We start from the raw sequence: 19866 nt of genomic DNA on the forward strand, positions 1-19866 counted from the left end.
CTCTCTGTTCTATCCAACAACGACGACAACAATAATAACTACAACAATAAAACAACAAGGGCAACAAAAGGGAATAAATAATAAAAATAATTTTTTTTAAAGGAGCCTGCTGGCTTTAGTGCAGACCTGGCAGCCTGCAGCCTCAGCTTCTCCGTGCCCATTCTCCATGAAGATAGTTCTCACTTCAGCAAATCTTTCTGGACATGGGCAAGAGTGGGGGACAGTCTATCTTCGCTTTCCTACCAAAGATATATATAGTGCATAAGATTAGGATCATAGCAGTGGAGAGGGAGAGAGACCACTTAAAAGAGAGGAAGGTGTAATGCTGTGAAAGATGATGGGAGTAGTGACCCTGTGGTCTTGAGGTGGTGGATGAAACCAAGCTGCCTCACACCTCACATCATTCCAGTTCTGGCTCCAGTCTCCAGGGAAATCCAGCCACACTGTTCACAGCTTGTTATTGGGTCCTGCATCCACCTAGATATATATCCCTTTCTTCCCATGGGGTCTTCAGCAGTCAAGAAAGGAAAGAACAAGGAGTCGGGTGGTAGTGCAGAGGTTTAAGCGCACATGGTGCAAATCGCTAGGACCGGCGTAAGGATCCCGGTTCAAGCCTCGGCTCCCCACCTGCAGAGGAGTCACTTCACAGGTGGTGAAGCAGGTCTGCAGGTGTCTGTCTTTCTCTCGCCTCTCTGTCTTCCCCTCCTCTCTCCATTTCTCTCTGTTTTATCCAACAACGATAACACCATCAATAACGCTAATAACTACAACAATAAAACAACAAGGGCAACAAAGTAAATAAATAAATATTTAAAAATAAATAAATAAAAAACATTAAAAGAAAGAAAGAAAGAAAGAAAGAAAGAAAGAAAGAAAGAAAGAAAGAAAGAAAGAAAGAGAAGGACAACTTAGACCACAGCAAATGAAGGGTTGTGATTCACCTCAGTCACCAAGGGAGCATTCCAGCCGCTGTCCATGGTGCTGACTCACAGCTGGAGAAACCTGTTTTTAGACCAAACCAGATCGTGTCAGAGCTGTAAGAGTTCCAGGAGCTCCCAACTTTGGCTTTGTGAACAGAAAACTAGAAGCCCAGAGAGAGAAGGCATTCCCTTAGGCCATGCAGCTGGCTCCAGACGTGTCCAGACCAGTCTTGATTTCCATGGAAAAGTTCTGAGTCATGTACTCAACCCAGAATAACTCACAGCTGAGAAAACACACAGGCTCACATCAATGCTCAGAAGTATTCTGGCTGAATCAATGATTATTAGAGGGAACTGAATGCAGGCCATTAGGCAGGAGTAGAGCTCAAGCCTTAACTCATACAGGCCGTCTCATCCTTCGAAAGGGGGATAGGGATTGGGAAGGAGATGGAAGGGGAGGAGCTCCCATGAACAGGAGTTCTGTGATGTGTCTGTGTGGAGAGAGGGTGAGATTGGGTACCTCCTGGGACAGTGGGTAGATAGACACAGTGGCTGGACACTTAGCCCTGCCTCCAAGCACCTCACACTCTCCCACCTAGAAACCAGCAAGATGCTCACACGTTTCCTTGGACACAGATCACCTGGCCTCCATCTGCCCAATCACCAGGCCCTGTCTTCCAGTCATCTGGGATTGGCTTAGGGCCAGGATGCTGACCAATCAGGTCATAAGCTCAGCCCTACAGTTGGGCTGGGGGCCTGAGGTTTCTGTTGGGGCAGAGGGAAGGCTGGGGGCAGTTGGGGGCAGCTGTGGGCAGTTGAGGCAGTTGGAGGCCATTAGCTTCCAGACTCAGAAAGGCCAACAGAATGTGACAGAGCGCAGAGGGACGCAGGCCATGGGAAGAGGTGGGGAGGTGTCACTGGGCACCCAGGTATGATCTCAGGACAAGGACTTGCCCAGGGTCCCCTAGACCCAGGAGGTTTACAACAAGCCCCCCCTCAAGAGTCACCCCAGAGTGTGAGGGGCAGTGACAACACAGGGAGGGCCAGTGTCCTGGGGTCAGGCACTGACAAGCAGGGGCAGGGACACCCCCAACCCTCACCCCCAAGCCCAGAGGAGCAGAGTCCCACCAGCTGGGGGGTGTGGGGAGTGGGGGGCAGAGAGCGGTGCTTCCTGGGGGACCAGCTGGAGCAGAGGCCTGTAGTTGGGAGGCCCTGGGTGCATGCCTAGACAGGACAAGAAATGACAGTGGAAGCTGCCACCCCCACCAGGGAAGCCCCTCTGCACCCCTCTCAGCTGGGCCCAGGCCCTTCATATTCTGCCTCCAGGGCTCCCTGTCTCCCCACTTCTGGCTGCCTCTGGCCCAGCCCCGAGCCATCTGCTTCTCCACACCCTGAATTTCACACTGTCCTGTCCCCACTCACAAAGGACAGATGGAACCTCGAAACCTATAATTACATTCCTCATTACTGGAGGGACCATCATGACCTCACATGGAAGCTGAAGCGGTGACAGCTGCAAGCTAACAGCCTCTCTGCTGACGGCTACCTGGGCTCCAGGGTGAGTGGGGCCCCGAACCTGGTGCTGAGGGTGGGGGTGACCTTGACCCCCATGTGGATCCAGGCCTCAGCCTCACACTTGTGCTGTATCTGTGCTTGATGTCCTCAAAGATCACAGCTGGACAGAGGCCCAGAGGACCAGGGGGTGGGGCATGGAGCTGAGCCCTGCAATGGCCCCGGCTCCAGGCTCTGAACACTGGAAGCTGGGACCTCTGCCCGGCATGCCTACAGGGCGAGTTCTGTTCAGTCACCTCCACTCTACATCCAGCTGCTCCTGCTACCACCACCTCTCCAGGGGGAGCTTCTCCTGAGATGCCCCCTTGCCACGCGCACACCAGTGACTCTGTCAGGCCTGACCTTTCTTTGTATGTCTGTCATGCAGGTCTTCCCTGAAACAGTTAGGGCTGCCCAGCAGACACATTCGTCCCACAGCTCTTGAGCATCAGTCTCTGTGAGCACTCTCTGAACAAGCCCTATGAGACACAGGGGAGACAGCAAACACCGCAGCTAAAGCCCACGCCCAGGGAGTCTACCTCACAGAGAGCAGAGTTCCTTCTCCCCTAAGACAGCAGCTCTGTGAGGGCAGGGACTGTGTGACACAGACCAGGTGGAGTTTGGATGGAGCTCAAACCAAGACTTTCAGTTTGTCAGTACACCTGGGGATGTGTCACCTTCCAACTCACCTCAGTAGCAGGAGCCGAATGGCAGCCATGCAAGACAGCTGTGCCCTGAGCTATTTCTGTGGCCTGTGACTGTGAGGAGGGAAGGGGGCAGCACGCAGGCCATGTGCAGTGGTGACCATCTAGGACAGGTGGTAGGTGCCCAAGGCGATGACAGCTAATGCCGGGCCGCCATCTCCACCTGTCACAGCTCCTGGATGGGTCTTCAGGTGGCTTCCATGAGGAGGTTGGAGGATACAGCACACAGCAGTAGTCCTGGCTACAGGCTGACTGGAGACCCCACACAAGAGATGAATGCCTCTAGGACCACTGAACTGCTGAGCGCTTGGCTTAGCCGTGGGAACCCAGGCCCACAGGACACAGGGAGGCTGCTCTCATGTAGGGCAGGAGGCAGGTGGCCCAGGGGAGGTGTGATGGGGGGTTGATGCCGGGGGACCAGCAGGCCCTGGCACACAGGCTCCTCCAGTACCTGGCCCACCTTCCCTCATGAGTATTCTCCAGGGCAAATCCCTAAGACAAGCTAAACACAGAATTTCATACCTAAGAGATGCAGGTAACTCCGGGAGGGGTTTCTAACTAGACTAGAGGGAACAGCAAGGTGGGAAGGGAGGGATCTCCATTTCTGACAGTGGGCCTTTCCTCCAGAGCCCTGGTACCTGCAGCCAGAACCCCAGCACATGGAGAGGACCAGATCCTGCCTGTGGACCCCCACAACCTTGCCTGGAGTCAGGGCTGAGAAGCAGCCTCGCCCAGCCAGCGCAGAAGCTCCCAAAAGAGGAGGAGGACGCTCAGAGCACAGGTGGCCCCCAGCAGCGCTAGGCTGATGGGCCCAGTGAGCAGCTGAGGGAAAGCTGGGGGTGCTGGTGCAGACCCCCACTTCCAGCCTAGCTCCCACCGCTGCCTGGACACCCCTTCACAGAGCCACCTGCTCAGAGTGTGTGTGTGACAAGCCCATGTCATCCAGGCATGGGATCCATCCCACTTGAGTTCAGGCGCCAGCAGGAAGGCCAGGACTCAGGAAGGCTAGTGACTCCCAAATGTGCGAGAGGAGCGGCTCAGCGGGCCACTTGTCTGGTTTCAAACACAGGCAGAGTCCGGCGTGGGCACTTTTCCTGTCTGGATGGGATCTCACACAGACCCTGAACCAGGGTCCCGGCAGGCCCCTGAGGAAGGCCACACACAGCCTCCTCCCTGAACCCTCAGCCCTCCCTCTGAAACCTCCTTCAGTTCTTTCTGGGTGGCATCACCTGAAGTCCCTGAGCTAGTTTAGGCCCCAGCACTGTCCTCACCGTTTCCTGAGCCGATCCTTGCCTCATCAGCTGCCTGGCAGAAGGGTCTCAGATAAAGTCCCCGGGCCCCCTGGGGCCTGGGTGCTCTGCTGTGGCAAAGGGATAGCCCCACTTCTCACAATCACAGTGACCAAGTGAGGGCGTGTGTAAGGGCCTGGGGTGACCCTTATTTAAGGGGTGCACTGTGGCTCCTGGGTGATGGGGGTGCACTCTTAGTTGACCCAGGATGAGATACATGGTCACGGACCACACCACCTCCCTGACACTCATTCTCAAGCTCCCTCCCAGAGGCCTCCACGAGCTTCAGCACCTGTCTGACTCCTTGGTCACCCTAGTGACATGAGCTGCTCCCTGAAGGGCCCCAGGTGTCCCCTGCCCTGCTCTGGTGATCAGGCTGTCCCTGTGTCTTCACACTGGGTGGGGCTTCTCAGTCTGCTCACTGATGCCCACACTGAACCAGGGAAGTAGGGTACAGGGGTCTCTGCTCAGTCCCTGCTGTCGCAGCCCTCTCCTCCCCACAGAGGTGAGTCTGGGGTGCACTCTGCAGCCATCCCCAAATCCTCAGGGCCTTCGTGCTCTGTCCCGTGAAGTTTTGAGTGCCATGGGGGCATCCCCAGGAGTCTTTACTGTCTGGCTGGTAAGCCTGGTGCTGATTGTCCCGTCTGCACCCAGGACTATAGGTCTCCATGCCAGGCCTCTCTGGGGAGGGCGCCCACTGTCTGCACTGGGTCAGGCCACTCCTGAGCAGGTGCTCCCTCCTCCTCCTCCCTGACCTGGGCCATGTGTCCTGTCAGTCACCTCTGCAGCCGCAGGGCTCTGGTGGCCCATCCTCTCATGATTGTCACCTCCCTGTGCTCCCCTGGGCAGCTGCAGCTCTGGGTCTATTTTCATAGTGACCACTCTCCATGCATGGGGTGCTGTACCAGAGGTGCCTGGCAGAGGGCTGTGCAGACGCTGTGGACAACACAGGGTCAGGGAGGCCCTGACAGGCTACCAGGAGTCCTGCTCACGGGACTTCCCTAAGCTCATTGTACCAGAGCTCATTGTTCCCTAAGCTCATTGTACCAGAGTCGACCCGAACTGCCCCTGCGGCTCCAGACAATGACCCACAAGAGTCAACGACTGCCACCTCTCCAGATTCAAAGGTCTCGAAACTTGACATCAGGCTCAACCTGACGCTGTTGACTGGCTACGGAAGAAGGGCAAACGCTAGAAGAATTGTACCTTTGCCTCCTGGGTTCCTGGAGTTCTCTAGGGGTGGGGAGATGAGGTGGGGGAGGCCTTAGGTTCTATCAGTGCTTCCCAATGTAAATCCTTGGACCGCTTGCTCTTCCCAAGAGAACATGCTGCTCTTGCTGACTCCACAAACACAGTACAGCTGAAGCCTTGGCACTGTTGCGACATGTGAGTCCCCCTGCCCCGCCTCCCTGCGACTGTGCACTGGTGTGTGCCAGTGACTTGTCAATAAACGTGGATGAGCAACCAATCCTGAGACTGGATGAACTCCATTGCCCACGCCTCAGTGTCCCCAGGTATAGCCTAAGGGTGTGTGCTAGGAACCAGTGACCAGTGTGAATCCCCTTGGCCTCCCCTCTTTTGCCCAGTGCAGACATGCCTAATAGATTTCAGAACACCATCACTCAACAGGTGTTTAGGTTTAGTTAGGTTCAGACTGGCACAGTGGGCTGCTGGGGACGGGGGCTTAGAGACAGCACAAAAACTAAACCCTGCTGCTGGCCTGAGCAGCACCCCCCACCCCGCAACTCTGGTCAGAGTTTTGCGCCAGCCTCTGCTTGGGAAAACAGTGGTCACTGAGCTGCTGATAACATGCTCCCACGTGTTCAAAGGGTGAGGGTGTCCCTCAAGCAAGACCCTCCCTCCCTCCCTCCTTCCAAAGGCACTCAGGGTGTGCACTCACAATGTGGGAAGGCGATGGGAATGGGTTAGAGGGGCTCCATGGGCCCCTGCACCACCCTCACCTCCCCCCTTCAGTCCCCTGCACCTCCCCTTCTGATGCCCAAACTGCTATCAGGTGGGGGTGGGAATGGAAATCGGATTCTCAAGCTCTAAGAGACTTGGCAGCAGCTCCTGCCACCTCAGAGCACCCCACAGGAACTGAGAGTCGGGGCCACAGATACAGAAAGGCCCAGGCCCGGCTCTGCCCTTAGGGTCTGAAGGAGCCAGGCAGGGGGAGGTCTGACACAAGAGGGGTGTGTTCATGGCTTGAGAGCGCCCTGGCCCGGGAGCCCGCTCAGCAGCTGAAAGAGCAGACCCTTAGAGCAGACCTCAGCAAGTTCAAGCTGAGACCATTCCAGATCCCCCTTCACCCCATGCCTTCTTTGTGGGTAAGAAGTTAGAAGCCCACCTCTGGGCTCACAGTGTGTGACAGAGCCAGACTGGAGCTGCTCTGTGTGCTCAAGAACCACGTTCCCATGGCACTTCTGAGGAAGGTCCTCTATGGAGTAACGCACAGTCTACACACACTCAGCATTCAGTGGCACTGGACTAGCCAATAAATTATAAGAGGAGCCCAAAGCAGGCAGTTAAGAAAGCAGGGAACCCCAAATCCTATCTCTGATGTAGATAATCTCATCCTTGGAAACGGGGGGGGGTGTGTGGCATGGTAGGAGGGGGAAGGGGAGGTACCTCCTGGGACAGTGGACAGATGGACACAGTGGCTGGACACTCAGCCCTGCCTCCCAGCACCTCACACTCTCCCACCTGGAAACTAGCAAGATGCTCACACGTTTCCTTGGAGACAGATCACCTGACCTTCATCTGCCCAATCACCAGACCCTGCCCTCCAGTCACAGGCTCAGCTCTAATAGTTGGGCTGGGGGCCCAAGGTTTCTGTTGGGGCAGAGGGGAAGCTGGGGGCAGTTGGAGGCCATTAGCTTCCAGACTCAGGTCAGCAGAGTGTGACAGTCAGAGGGACACGGGCCATGGGAAGAGGTGGGGGCGACGTCACTGGGCACCCAGGTATGACCTCAGGACAAGGACTTGCCCAGGGTCCCCTCGGTGGCTGCTTGCTGGTGAGGGTGGGGGCCAGAGTCTCACCCTCTTCCCCAGGTCCTCTGCAGCTTCAGACCCCAAGCCCTCCTCCCCTAATCTGGCCCAGGTGTCCTCACAGCCTTACCACTTGGTCTCAGTGCCAGGGGTTTGCAGGTGACACAAAAAGCCAGAAATGGTGGTGATCCAGAGAGGCTGCAGCCAGCAAGCAACTGATATACTGGGACAAGCCCAGGCCCGGAGCCAAGGAGAAGCCAAACACAATTTCTCCGTCTCTAACCAAAATAAATAATAAAAATGTGTTTTTTAAAAAGCCAGTCATCCTCTGTATCTTAGCAGTGACTGATTGGAAACTGACATTAAAAGACAAGGGAATGGGGGCCGGGCAGTAGCACACCAGGTTAAGTGCAAAGCACAGGGACTGGCGCAAGGATCCAGGTTCGAGACTCACCTGCAGGGGGGTCGCTTCACAGGCGGTGAAGCAGGTCTGCAGGTGTCTGTCTTTCTCTCCCCCTCTCTGTCTTCCCCTCCTCTCTACATTTCTCTCTGTTCTACCCAACAACAACAACAGCAACAACAACAAAAATGGAAACAATGGCCATCAGGAGCAGTGGATTCATGGTGCAGGCACCCATTGAGCCCCAGCAATAACCCTGGAGGAAAAAAACAAAAACACAAAACCAAGGGAACTGCAAACACAGTCTAGTTTGGGCACCTGGGTCAGTCACGGCAATGGCAGGGGGGTATATCATGGATAATATCTGGGAAAAGAAGAGAAACAGACAAGCAGACAGAACCAGAGAGGCAGAAAAAGACCATCACCACCCCAGATGTAGTAAAAAATACAGATTCCAGGGAGCTGGGTGTAGCACAGCAGGTTAAGCGCACGTGGCACGAAGCACAAAGACCGGCTTAAGGATCCCGGTTCGAGTCCCCGGCTCCCCACCTGCAGGGGAGTCGACTCGTTTCACAGGCGGAGAAGCAGGTCTGCAGGTGTCTGTCTTTCTCTCCCCATGTCTGTCTTCCCCTCCTCTCTCCATTTCTGTCTGTCCTATATAACAATGATGTAATCAGTAACAACAACAACTACCACAACAACAACAACAAAAAAAACAAGGGCAACAAAAGGGAAAATAAATATTTTTTAAAATTTTAGAAAAATACAGATTCCAGGATTCAAGCCTCACCTGAAGCCAGCCCTTGGAATTTTCAATTTCAATTTCATGAACTGATACACTAACCCACATCCCTACTCTTTCAAAGTTTTTTTTTTTTTTTTTTATGCAGTGCCAGGAAAAGGACCCAGGGTCTCATGTGTGATGCCACCAACTGATCTCCCAGGCTCAAATTTTCTTTCCCTTCACCTCTTTGTTTTTCTTTTTTAATTTTATTTATTCATTTATTTATTTTTCCCTTTTTTTGCCCTTGTTGTTTTTCATTGTTGCTGTTGTTACTGATGTCATTGTTGGATAGGACAGAGAGAAATGGAGAGAGGAGGGGAAGACAGAGAGGGGGAGAGAAAGACAGACACCTGCAGACCTGCTTCACCGCCTGTGAAGCGACTCCCCTGCAGGTGGGGAGCCGGGGGCTGGAACCGGGATCCTTAGGCTGGTCCTTGCGCTTGGCACCATGTTTGCTTAACCCAGTGCGCTACCGCCCAACTCCTGGAGTTTTGGTTTTTTTAAAGTGCTGCTGAGTAGCGGACCTGCAGCCTTATGTGCACGACACTCTGGGTCACATCCCAGGCCCACTTTCCATTTCTCTTTTTATGGGAGAGAGAAATACTAGAAAAAAAGAATGAGCATATAACACTGTGCCCCCATCCCCAATGCTGTCTGTGGTGTTCCTGGTGGTGCCAGGGATCAGACAGGCCTCCTGCGTGAGGATGTGCACTCTACCCACTGGATTAGACATTCTGTCATATGTAATAGGGCTGAAGCAGGACTTGTGTGTCTATTTCTCAGCTTCAGTATAGGATGCACATTCCTCTTCCCAGAAGGTCTCTGGTATCCGCCCACCTCATGATACCTCTCCCTGAACCCCATCTTTCTGCCCTGGGAGGTTCTTCTCTTTGATCCTGATAATTGCTATTGACCACCCCCCCTCCAGAAGGTTCTGGAAATCATTGAACATTCCCTCTCCTTTGCTCCCCCCTTCCTTTCCCCAGACTCCCAGGAGACCCCTCCGTGTCTTCACTCCAGAGCAGGCCAAGCCTGCCTCCTCAAGTGGCTCACCCCTTGGTGCCCAGTCATGAGGGCCTTGGAGCCCACAACTCTATGCCCCCTCACTCTTTTCCCGTCATGGCGTTTGTCACTGCCTGTCTCCTGTGGACCACTTGCCACCCTGGGACATGGAGTTGCGGGGGCAGCGGTGGGCTGTGCCCATGGGGCCAGCACAGTGCCTGCCTGGACGGAAGTTCTATAAATACCCTGACGCCTGGGCTTGGGAGAGAGCTTTTCTTAGCCCCTGAATTGTCATCAAGGAAGGAGCAGTGACAGAATTTGTATAAATACGATCATTACCAGAAATGAGGAGTCTGACAAAAAAGGGTGTTTACAGCTGCTTAAAATACCCCACACCTGGAAAGATGCTGTTTGGGGGTGGGAGAGGCTGGGGAATTGGGCTCTTTACGTTTTAAAGACTTGCCTACTTGGCAGTTGCTTCAAAAACAGAGAGAGAGAATTGAAGGTGTGGGTTGGAGGCGCCTGGTGCTCCCAGAGCTGCCACTTACTGGCTCCACAGAAACATGGCGACTGTTCTGGCAGGCTGACCGGAGAAGGAACAGATAGCTCTCCGGGCCACCTACGGCCTTGGCCACTGTTCCAAGAAGTCCCCATGCTGGGGTCCAGCAGGAACCACTTGGCTAGGTGCCATTGGCTGGTCTGTGGCACCTAGGAAGGCCTGAGCCCTCTGGGGACCCATGCTCCATGAAGGGTTTTATTTCAGCTGGATACCTCCACCAAAGGGTCAGACTAGACACAACTGTCCATCCACGCACCCATCCATCCATCCACCCATCCATCCATCCATCCACCCACCTACCCATCCATGCACAGATCTATTCATGTATCCTTCCCTGCCTCCTTGCAAGCCCCTACTGGTTATCTATTATGGGCAGTGCGCTCCACTAAACAGAGGTCAAGCCAGGAGGAGAATTAAACCCTTGATGGCACTGGACCAGCGGTGAGCACAGCAAGTCATGGCGACAGTGTATAGGTTCTCTGGCTGGCAGGTGCATTCACTGCATAAAGTCCTCAGGCTTCGCTCCACCGGTCCCTGTTCAGATCACACAGTGCAGGTTCAGTGACTCTCACATCACCTCTCTAGGTTAGCACAGTCTCCCTGAAGTCCCTCCCTAAAACATAAGCCAAGTCCCTGCACCAAGCAAATTCCAAGGATGTACTTCCCTTAGTTCCGGGAGCCCAACTCACAACAATCGAGAACATTTCAATCACCACACATAGAAGAGGCTATGGCTCCTGTATCTCTTCCCTGGACCCCAGTGATCAGTGCCCTCCCAGCTCTCCTGGGAAACAGACCAGAATTCAGTGGCCAGCACCAATTTAGGTAAGCCACAAACTGCCTCACCATTCTGCCTTCATGGTATTCCCTTGTCTATCCATCCATCCATCCATCCATCCATCCATCCATCCATCCACTCGCCCACCCAGCCACCCATCCATCCATCCATCCACCCACCCATCCATCCATCCATCCATCCATCCATCCATCCATCCATCCATCCATCCATCCACCCATCCATCCATCCTTCCTTCCTTCCACCCACCCATCCATCCATCCATCCACCCATCCATCCATCCATCCATCCATCCATCCACCCATCCATCCACCCATCCACCCATCCATCCATCCATCCACCCATCCATCCATCCATCCATCCATCCATCCATCCATCCATCCATCCATCTCATTCACCCGTGTCCATCCACATATCGGTTCCATTCATGCATTTCACCTGTCCCTCTGTATACCCTACAACAAGGGAAACATCATCCATGTAACTACCCATCCATTTTCTCTATCCACTATCCATCCATTTATCTATCCACTCATCCATATCCATCCATTCCCCCATCATATTCATCTATTCATCCATCCATCTATTCATGTTTACCTGCCCATCTGTCAATCCACTATCCATCCATATCCACCTGCTCATCCATCCATCACATCCATCCATCCATCCATCCATCCACCCATCCATCCATCCATCCATCCATCCATCCATCCATCCATCTCATTCACCCGTGTCCATCCACATATCGGTTCCATTCATGCATTTCACCTGTCCCACAGTTATATATATACCCACAGTTATCCATCACATCTATCTACATCCATCCATCCACTCATCTGTATTGACCCATATCCATCCATCCATCCATCCATCCATCCATCCATCCATCCAATATCTACCCACTTAGCCATCTGTCCATACCCATGCACCCATCTCTCAATATACATCAGTATATCCATCCATCCACTCACTCAACCATCCATCTAATCATCCATCTAATCATTCATTCACCCATCCATCCACTTTTCTGTCCACCCACCGTCCATTCCCTCCCCATATGTCTACTCATCTGTCCACTAATTCACTCATCTCTTCATAACTTCCATCCTTTTACCTACCCATCACGATGCCAACTCATGACCCATACACCCACCCACACAATTACTGTCCAGTGGTTGTCCACACGGTGTGTCTGTGAGGCTCTGCGCCCCACTGAGCACATCTCAAGGCCCTCAAAGCACTGACAGTCCAGCCAGGGAGACAGACCTGTAGACACGCCCCTTCCCCTGCCACCTGGCTGGTGTTGTGAGGTGAATTCAAGGAACAGCGGGACCACCAGGGGAGTGGCAGCCACACAGTCAGCACCCGGCAGCACGACAGCCCTCGGTGGGAGTCTCATGACTATGCTTTCCCAGTTTTTAAATTCTTTAATTAGTGATTTTGCAAAATTATACGATGTCAGGGGTATAATTTCACACCCACAAATGGTGTGTGTAAGTCATTGCACCCTCCCCCAAAGTCCCTTGTCCCCCCGCCCCCCACGCTGCCACTACCACAGCTCTCTGAAGTCACCTGGCTTAGTCATCTCTGCTCCACATGTGAACAAAACTATCCGGTATTGTCCCTCACTTCTTAGTTCATGGAGCATAATCACCTCTTGTTCCACCCCATTTTGTTTCAAATGATACAAGCTCATCTTTTTGGAAAACAGCGGGAAGAGTCTTAAACAGATGAAAAATGAAATAGCCCCATGATGCAGCAATACTGCTGGGCAGTTATCCAAAGGACACAGAAGCGCTAATTCAGAAAGACAGATGAACCCCTGTGTTCACAGCTGCACCACTGACAAAAGCCGGACAGAGTGTGGACTCAGCCGAAGTGCCCGGTGACAGACGGCTGAAGTCGTGTGGATATAGTCAAAGCAGTGCTACAGATCATTTCAAAAATTATTTTTATTTATTTATTGGAAAGAGATAGGAAACAAGAGGGAAGAGGGAGAGAGAGAGAGAGAGAGAGACCAGCAGCACTGTTTTACCACTCTTGAAGTTTTTCCCCTGCAGATAGGGACGACCGGGAGCTTGAACCTGAGTCCCTGTGCAGTGTAATGTGTGTACTCAACCAGGCGCATCACTGCCTCACCTTGATGCTACAGATTTTTAAGATGTATGTTATGAGAGAAGAGAGAGAGAGGGAGAGAGGGAGAGGAAGAGGGAGAGAGAGAAGGAGAGGGAGGAGAGGGAGAAGGAGAGAGAGAGAGAGGACACACCAAATCACTGCTTGGTTTTGGCATACGAACTTGTTGGGAGGTGAACCTGTGGCAGGCGTGCAGGTTGGTGCTCTACCAGGCTGAGCTATCTCCCCCAGCCCCATTTGACTTCTGTAGACGTGAATGTGCTCTGCATGCAGTGTTAATATGAAGCTCCCTGTGGAATGAGAAGCTGTGACTGCATCTTGTCTGCTCACTGGGCCAGGGCCCACCACCACTGGAATGCAGCAGCTGTGACAGCCCCTACCTTTGAAGACAGAGCTGAGGCAACAGACGTGGGTATATTCCGGAAGAAGGTTCTGGAAGCGCAGTCCCGTGGGTGCGCCCTCCTGCAGGGCGGTGTCAGGGTCTGCAGGATGCTGGGACAGTGCTCAGAGCAGGTAGAGATAAAAAAGGTGCCAGGAAAGGCACCCCTCAAGGTTCTGGATGGGCTGGCCTGGTGACCATCCGCTGCGGCCCCGGGGACTCTGGCTCCAGCAGCAGCTGAGGCCTGGGATAGAGAGGCCATGGTCTCTATTCCTGACACCCAGGATGCTCAGACACCCCCTAAGGGCTCTCTATTACCCTCCCTTCCTTGAGATTAAATCTGAGTGTTTTGGAAGCACCCACAGGGCAGTCAGTGTCTGACTGCAGGCTGACCAAGTGACCACATACCCCCCTCCCTCCCATACATGGGGCATGGGAGCCACAGGTGCTGGTGTGTCATGGATGCGGGAGTCACCACTCCTCAGCCTATGTGACGGTCATCATCTCAGCTGACTGGCAGGTCCTCTCCCAAGCATGCACCTGCTCCCACCCTGCCAGCTCGCCCCCGACTCGCCCCTGCTGTCTGCTTCTGCCGTCACTCAGCACAGCAGCCGGGTGCGGGCTGGGCAGTGCCCGCGACGGGGTCTCCGAGGCTCAGGCTCCCAGAGGGGAGCAGGTAAGAGACGGACAGGCAGGAGAGTGATGGCTGGCAATAACCACCCGCCTCCACTGCCCCAGAGGTGTCAAGGGCAAGGCCAGAGGCCCCATCAGCTAGCCATGCCGCCCCCGAACCCGGGACACAGCCGAGGTGATACCACTGCCGTCCCTGTTGGTGTCCCAGGAGGAGGCATTTACCAGCACTCTGACCTATAAGCTCAGTCACCACCGATGCTTCCAGAGGCAGAGCCAGGCTGTGCATGAGCTTCAGCAAGACCCTGGGGAGGAGCCTACTTCTCTAGGGGATCTGCGTGAACCCACCATTAGAAACCTGTATAACAGACGTGGTATGAAGCAGAAGGCTAAAGCCCAAGTCAGCCTGGGTGGTCAGAGAGGGCTGCCTGGAGGAGGCGGCTTCACAACCAAGCACACACAGGACAAGCAGACATTTTTTGGGAGGGTGAGGACAGGCTCCTGGGACCAGGGACAGAGTGAGCAACACAGGCCTGAAGGTGGGACAGCAGGCTGCTTCCCGGCAGTGGCAGTCTCCATGTGGTCAGAAGTTAAAGCTGCAGAGTAACCCTGTCAGCAAGGGTGGGGCAGGGCAGAGACAGAAGGGTTTTGCAGGCTGTGTAGAGGTGTTCGATGGATGTTTCCCGTGAGGCAGCGGACATCAGGGACAGACAGACTGTGCTCTGCACCTCTGCATGCGTGTGTTGGTCTCAGAAGGACGCCTGTCTCTGATCAGTCTGAAGAGCATCAGACATCATGCTTCTCGCGGCTCTGGTCCTCCCCCAGCCAGCCTCAGCTTTGGGGCTTCCTGCAGCACAGCTGCTCCACCGAGTGCCCCAGTCCCCAGCAGGCTTCCCACACATTTCTTCTGAAAGTTAGCTAAGGAGGCCCGCATTCTTCCAGGGCAGGACACACTGGGCTGCCTCGTGGTGAGCTGCTCAGTGCTTCTTTCTTTTGCTTTTTTCTTTTCTTTTCTTTTCTCTTCTTTCTTTCTTTTCTTTTTTTTAAACATTTTAAATATTTATTTACTTATTTTCCCTTTTGTTGTCCTTGTTTTTTATCGTTGTTGTAGTTATTATTGTTGCTGTTATTGCTGTCGTCGTTGTTGGATAGGACAGAGAGAAATGGAGAGAGGAGGGGAAGACAGAGAGGAGGAGAGAAAGACAGACACCTGCAGACCTGCTTCACCGCCTGGGAAGCGACTCCCCTGCAGGTGGGGAGCCGGGGGCTCGAACCGGGATCCTTACGCCGGTCCTTGCGCTTTGCGCCACGTGCATTTAACCCGCTGCACTACCTCCCAACTCCCTTTTCTTTTCTTTTTTTTAAAAAAAAATTTATTATCTTTATTAACTGGATAGAGACAGCCAGAAATCAAGAGGGTAGGGGTTGATAGACAGAGACACTTGCAATGCTTCACCACTTGCAAAGCTTTCCCCCTGCAAGTGAGGGCCAGAGGCTTGAACCTGGGTCCTTGTGCATTGTAGCATGTGCATTCAACCAGGTGCGCCACCATCCAGCCCCCTTTTCTTTTCTTTTTTAACTGCCACCAGGATTATCCTTGGGGCTTGGTGCCAACATTATGAATCCACCACTCTTGGTGGCCATTTTTTCCCCTTCTATTTCAATTGATAGGCCAGAGAGAAATTGAGAGGGGAAATGCAGATAGACAGAGGGGCCAGGTGAGTTCACCTGGTTGACAGCACATGCTACAGTGCACTAGGACCCAGGTCCAAGTCCCCAGCCCCCACCTGTCAGAGAAAAGCTTCACAAGTGGTGAAGCAGGGCTGCAGGTATCTCTCAGTTTCTCTCCCTCCCTACCCCCTCAATCCACTCTCGATTTCTACCGCTACCCAATTAATTAATTAATAATGTTGATTTTTTAAAAAAAAAAGAGGAAGAAAGACAGACACCTGCAGACCGGCTTCACTGCACATGAAGCCCCCCCCCCACTCTGCGGCTGCAGGTGGGGACCAGGGGCTCAAGCCTGCATCCTAGCGCATAGTAAGGTGTATGCTCCGCCAGGCGTGCCACCACCCCGCCCCTCAGTCTGTTTCAAAGCTGCCCTTCTTCCCTTGGATGGCTTTCATCACTCGGCCCCCTGTGGAAGCAGCTTCACAGTGACTATTTCTCATTTTCAGGGTGTGGCTGATGGGTCCTTGCTCACATCTCCCGGGCCCTGTCTCTTTTGGCTTCTGTCTTGATTTTGTGACTATTAGTTCTTCTGATGGCTCTGATCCCTCATCTTCTCCAGAGACACTGTGTCAAGTGCACCACATGCCTCAGGACACAGCCTGATCAGGGGGCAGGATGGGTGTGGCCTGGGGGGGCAGCAGATGGCTCAGTGAGTAGAGCAGCCACCTTACTGTGCTGGGGGTTTTGGGCTAGATTCCCAGCACCACACAGAAGCACACAGGAGAGCACCAAGGGAGCTCCATGGAGAGTGGAGCGGAGCTTTGGGAGTGTGTGTGTGTGTGTGTGTGTGTCCCTTCCTGTCCTCTCTGTAATATACATGCATAGAAAATAAAGGGGGCCAGGCGGTAGTGCACCAGGTCAAGTGTACACATCACCATGCATGAAGTCCAAGGTTTAAGCCCCTGGTCTCCACCTGCAGGAGAAAGGATTCAGGAGATTCGGGAGTTGTGGGGCAGTGTAACTGTCTCTCTGTCTCTCTCTCCCCCTCTGTCCCTATTTCCTTCCATCTAGAGGCAAGAAAAAAGTGGCAGCTGGGAATGGTGGGATCTAGGATCTTTCTGGCACTGAGCTCAAGTGATAACCCTGGTGGCAATAAGGTAGGGAAGGAGGGAGGGAGAAAGAGAGAAAAAGAGAGAGAAAGAAAGATAAGACAAAACCCACCGAGCAGGAGGCCTGAGGCTCATGATGAACCTGGCCTTGGCATGGTTCCATGTCCCTCTGGGCACTCATGGCAGCCCACTCCCTCTGCTGCCAGGAGACTGCAGTCCAGCACCCATCCCCCACCCACCCACCCAAGGCCTCACACGTCCCAGACATTTCCTGTCCACTTGGAGAGAACACCACAAGGCTGCCGTCCCAGCCTGAAGCTCACCTAGAGGCGCAGCTGGACATTGTCACAGGGCCCTTGAAGTCCACTGTCTTCCCGAGGTACAGGCTCTGTAGGCTCTGTACCCCGGGGCCCTGGTGTGTGGCTACCCCATGGCCAATAGTAGGGGTTATGTAACAAGCATTGCAGGCTTGGCGGGGAGACCACAGCCAGGAACTTTCTGGAAGTCCAAGACTCCCAGATCCAAGAAAGTGTGTGTGTGGGGTGTCACTGCCCGGCCTGCAGAAGGCTGGGCACTCTTGTGTCCTTACGTGACCTTCCCCCACCCTCCCTCCCACCACCACCACCATCAGCAAACCGGCAGAAACTAGACAGGAGAATCTGAGTTCACTCCGGGCTCTGGGAATCACAGTTCCGAGACATGAACCCAATTAATAACCGAACTGTCTTTGGAAAATGTCCGTCGAGCAGAAGGGTATTTTATTTCAAGGGAAATAAGGAAGGGAGGTTATGTAAGCTGCTGAGAGATGATGAGCACAGAATGGGTTGCTAAGCTACGCTGTCGAGAAAGTCTCCCAAAGTTGGCCATTTGAAGTTGTTTGCTGAGAAAGCTTGCAAGAACGCTGAGGTTGTTGTGCCAGGCAAATCTGTCTTAAAGGGGGCAAGCCCGGCTGAGAGTGGAGCACAAGGCTTGCATGCACAAGGTCTTAAGTTTTATCCCCAACACAGAATGTGCCTGAGAAATACTCTAATTTCTCTCATTAAGTAAATCAATCATTTTATTTTGATAAATATAAATCAGTAAAATGAATCATTTTATATGAGAGAGAGGGAGAGAGACAGACAGACAGATAGAGAGAGAGAGAGAGAGGGAGGGAGAGAAAGAGAGGCAGAGAATGAGAAAGACAAAAGACAGGAGAGATACCGTAGTTTTGTAGCTTCCCCCGTGACACTGTGGTGCTGCCATGTGGTGCTGGGGCTCAAACCTTTACCGCATGCTTGGCAAGGCACAGAGCTTCTCAGTATGATCCAGAGAGACAAGCCATCAGCCCCTGGCCCCTGGCCCGACCTTGCCCCCACTAATTCCCACAGGACTCTGTAGCCAGAAACCTGCCCACAAGCCCATGACCCCGGAGGAAGGGGCCCTTTCAGAGCCCCAGGCAGTGTCCCTGTGGGGTCTGCATATTCCAGGACCTCGAGGTGGCATCTCTGCAGCCCCCCCCCCCAGACACATGCCCCTTCCCATGAGTCAAAAACAAACCTAAAATGGATGGTGGGCTTAAATGCCGCCATACATCAGCCAAGGAAACGCCTGGGAAGGACACAGGAGAGAAGTCTAGAGGCATGCTGAGTTATTAGAATCAAAAGCTGTCAGCAGCTCGGGCCTCCCTCTGTAAAGTGGAAACACCTCTCCCTGCGAAAGGCCTGAGCTGTGAAGGGGACGGAAAGACACCCCAAGACTGAAGAGTCCTTGCAAAGCCCCACCTGCCAAAATGGCGTGGGGGGAGAGGTTCCTGAGCACACAGGGGACAATCACAGCTCAAGTGTCCCAGTCAGGTCATCCAGCCTCAAACCCCAGGGTCCTCAAGTGAGCACCCCAGAGACCCTCTGCCAGCCCACAAACTCAGGGCGGGCACCCAGGAAGAGGCTGTGCACACACCACCTCAGGCAAAGCATCCCAGTGGGTGAGCTCCTTAAGTCACAGCGCAAGGCTGGCCTGGGTTTGGGGGTGCAGTGAGCAGCAAACAGAGCATGGCATCCACACCCTAGTATTGGAGTGCATGGCCTGTGCCTCCATGCTGGGTTGAGGGGGGTCCATCTGGGTCTCCCATGCCACCTGAAATGACAAAGGACAGCCCCCCCGACACACACACAAACACACACACACACACACACACACACATCGCATCACAAGTGCAGCTGTCCTCAGCTTCCTCCAATTCTCACCATTTCCGCTCCAGCCCCACAGGTGGCCACTGAAGTTCAGCCCAGTGGCCTGCAAGCTTCCTGAACATTAAAGCAGGTTTACTCAGTGCGCCTCCTGGTTGGGGGTTTCCGCCCAGCCAGCATACCGGTGCCCAGTCACACATTCAAAGGGTGATTCTAAGCAAGGCCCGTGTGGCTAGGGGGCTCCTCACCCAGCACCAAACCCCTCCCCCCACCTATCTGGTGTGGTCAGGAGGGGATGTCTGGGGTCTGGGGAGGATCAAGTCCATTTTTTTCCACATATGTTAATGGCACTGGTATGCCTAGGAGGGGATGGAGAAGTGTTCTAACTGTACCTACAAATCAAGCCTCAGGAGACGTAGAGGTATTTATTAGTGCCCTCGACTGTGGCATATAGTGCAGGCATACGGCACACTTTTTATTTATTTATTTATTTTAAAAGGGAGACATTAACAAAACAGTAGGATAGGAGGGGTACAACTCTACACAATTCCCACCACCAGATCTCTATATCCCATCCCCTCTCCTGATAGCTTTCCCATTCTCTATCCCTCTGGGAGCATGGACCCAGGGTCATTGAGGGTTGCAGAAGGTGGAAGGTCTGGCTTCTGTAATTGCTTCCCCACTGAACATGGGCGTTGACTGGTTGGTCCATAGGTACACTTAATTTTTAAGAGTATGATTTATGGGGGCCAGGCCGTGGCACAGCACATATAGTATAAAGCC

The 19866-nt window shown here is 53.5% G+C and overlaps 1 protein-coding gene and 1 long non-coding RNA gene across 6 annotated transcripts in view; one reads left to right on the forward strand and one right to left on the reverse strand.

Annotated features, from left to right (window-relative positions):
* The window catches only part of IQSEC1 (IQ motif and Sec7 domain ArfGEF 1), a 236619-nt gene that overhangs the window by 180720 nt on the left and 36033 nt on the right, over positions 1-19866 (reverse strand). The gene's annotated exons all lie outside the window — the stretch shown is intronic.
* On the forward strand, positions 1622-5105 carry LOC132535270 (uncharacterized). Of its 2 annotated transcripts, none has more exons than XR_009547039.1 (4): positions 1622-1849; positions 2352-2478; positions 2589-2842; positions 3803-5105. It is a non-coding gene; the product is annotated as an uncharacterized LOC132535270 (long non-coding RNA). The 2 variants fall into 2 exon arrangements; XR_009547038.1 differs by having other exon boundaries at positions 1623-1849; positions 2347-2478.

Source organism: Erinaceus europaeus, chromosome 21, assembly GCF_950295315.1.
Source record: "Erinaceus europaeus chromosome 21, mEriEur2.1, whole genome shotgun sequence".
NCBI lineage: Eukaryota > Metazoa > Chordata > Mammalia > Eulipotyphla > Erinaceidae > Erinaceus > Erinaceus europaeus.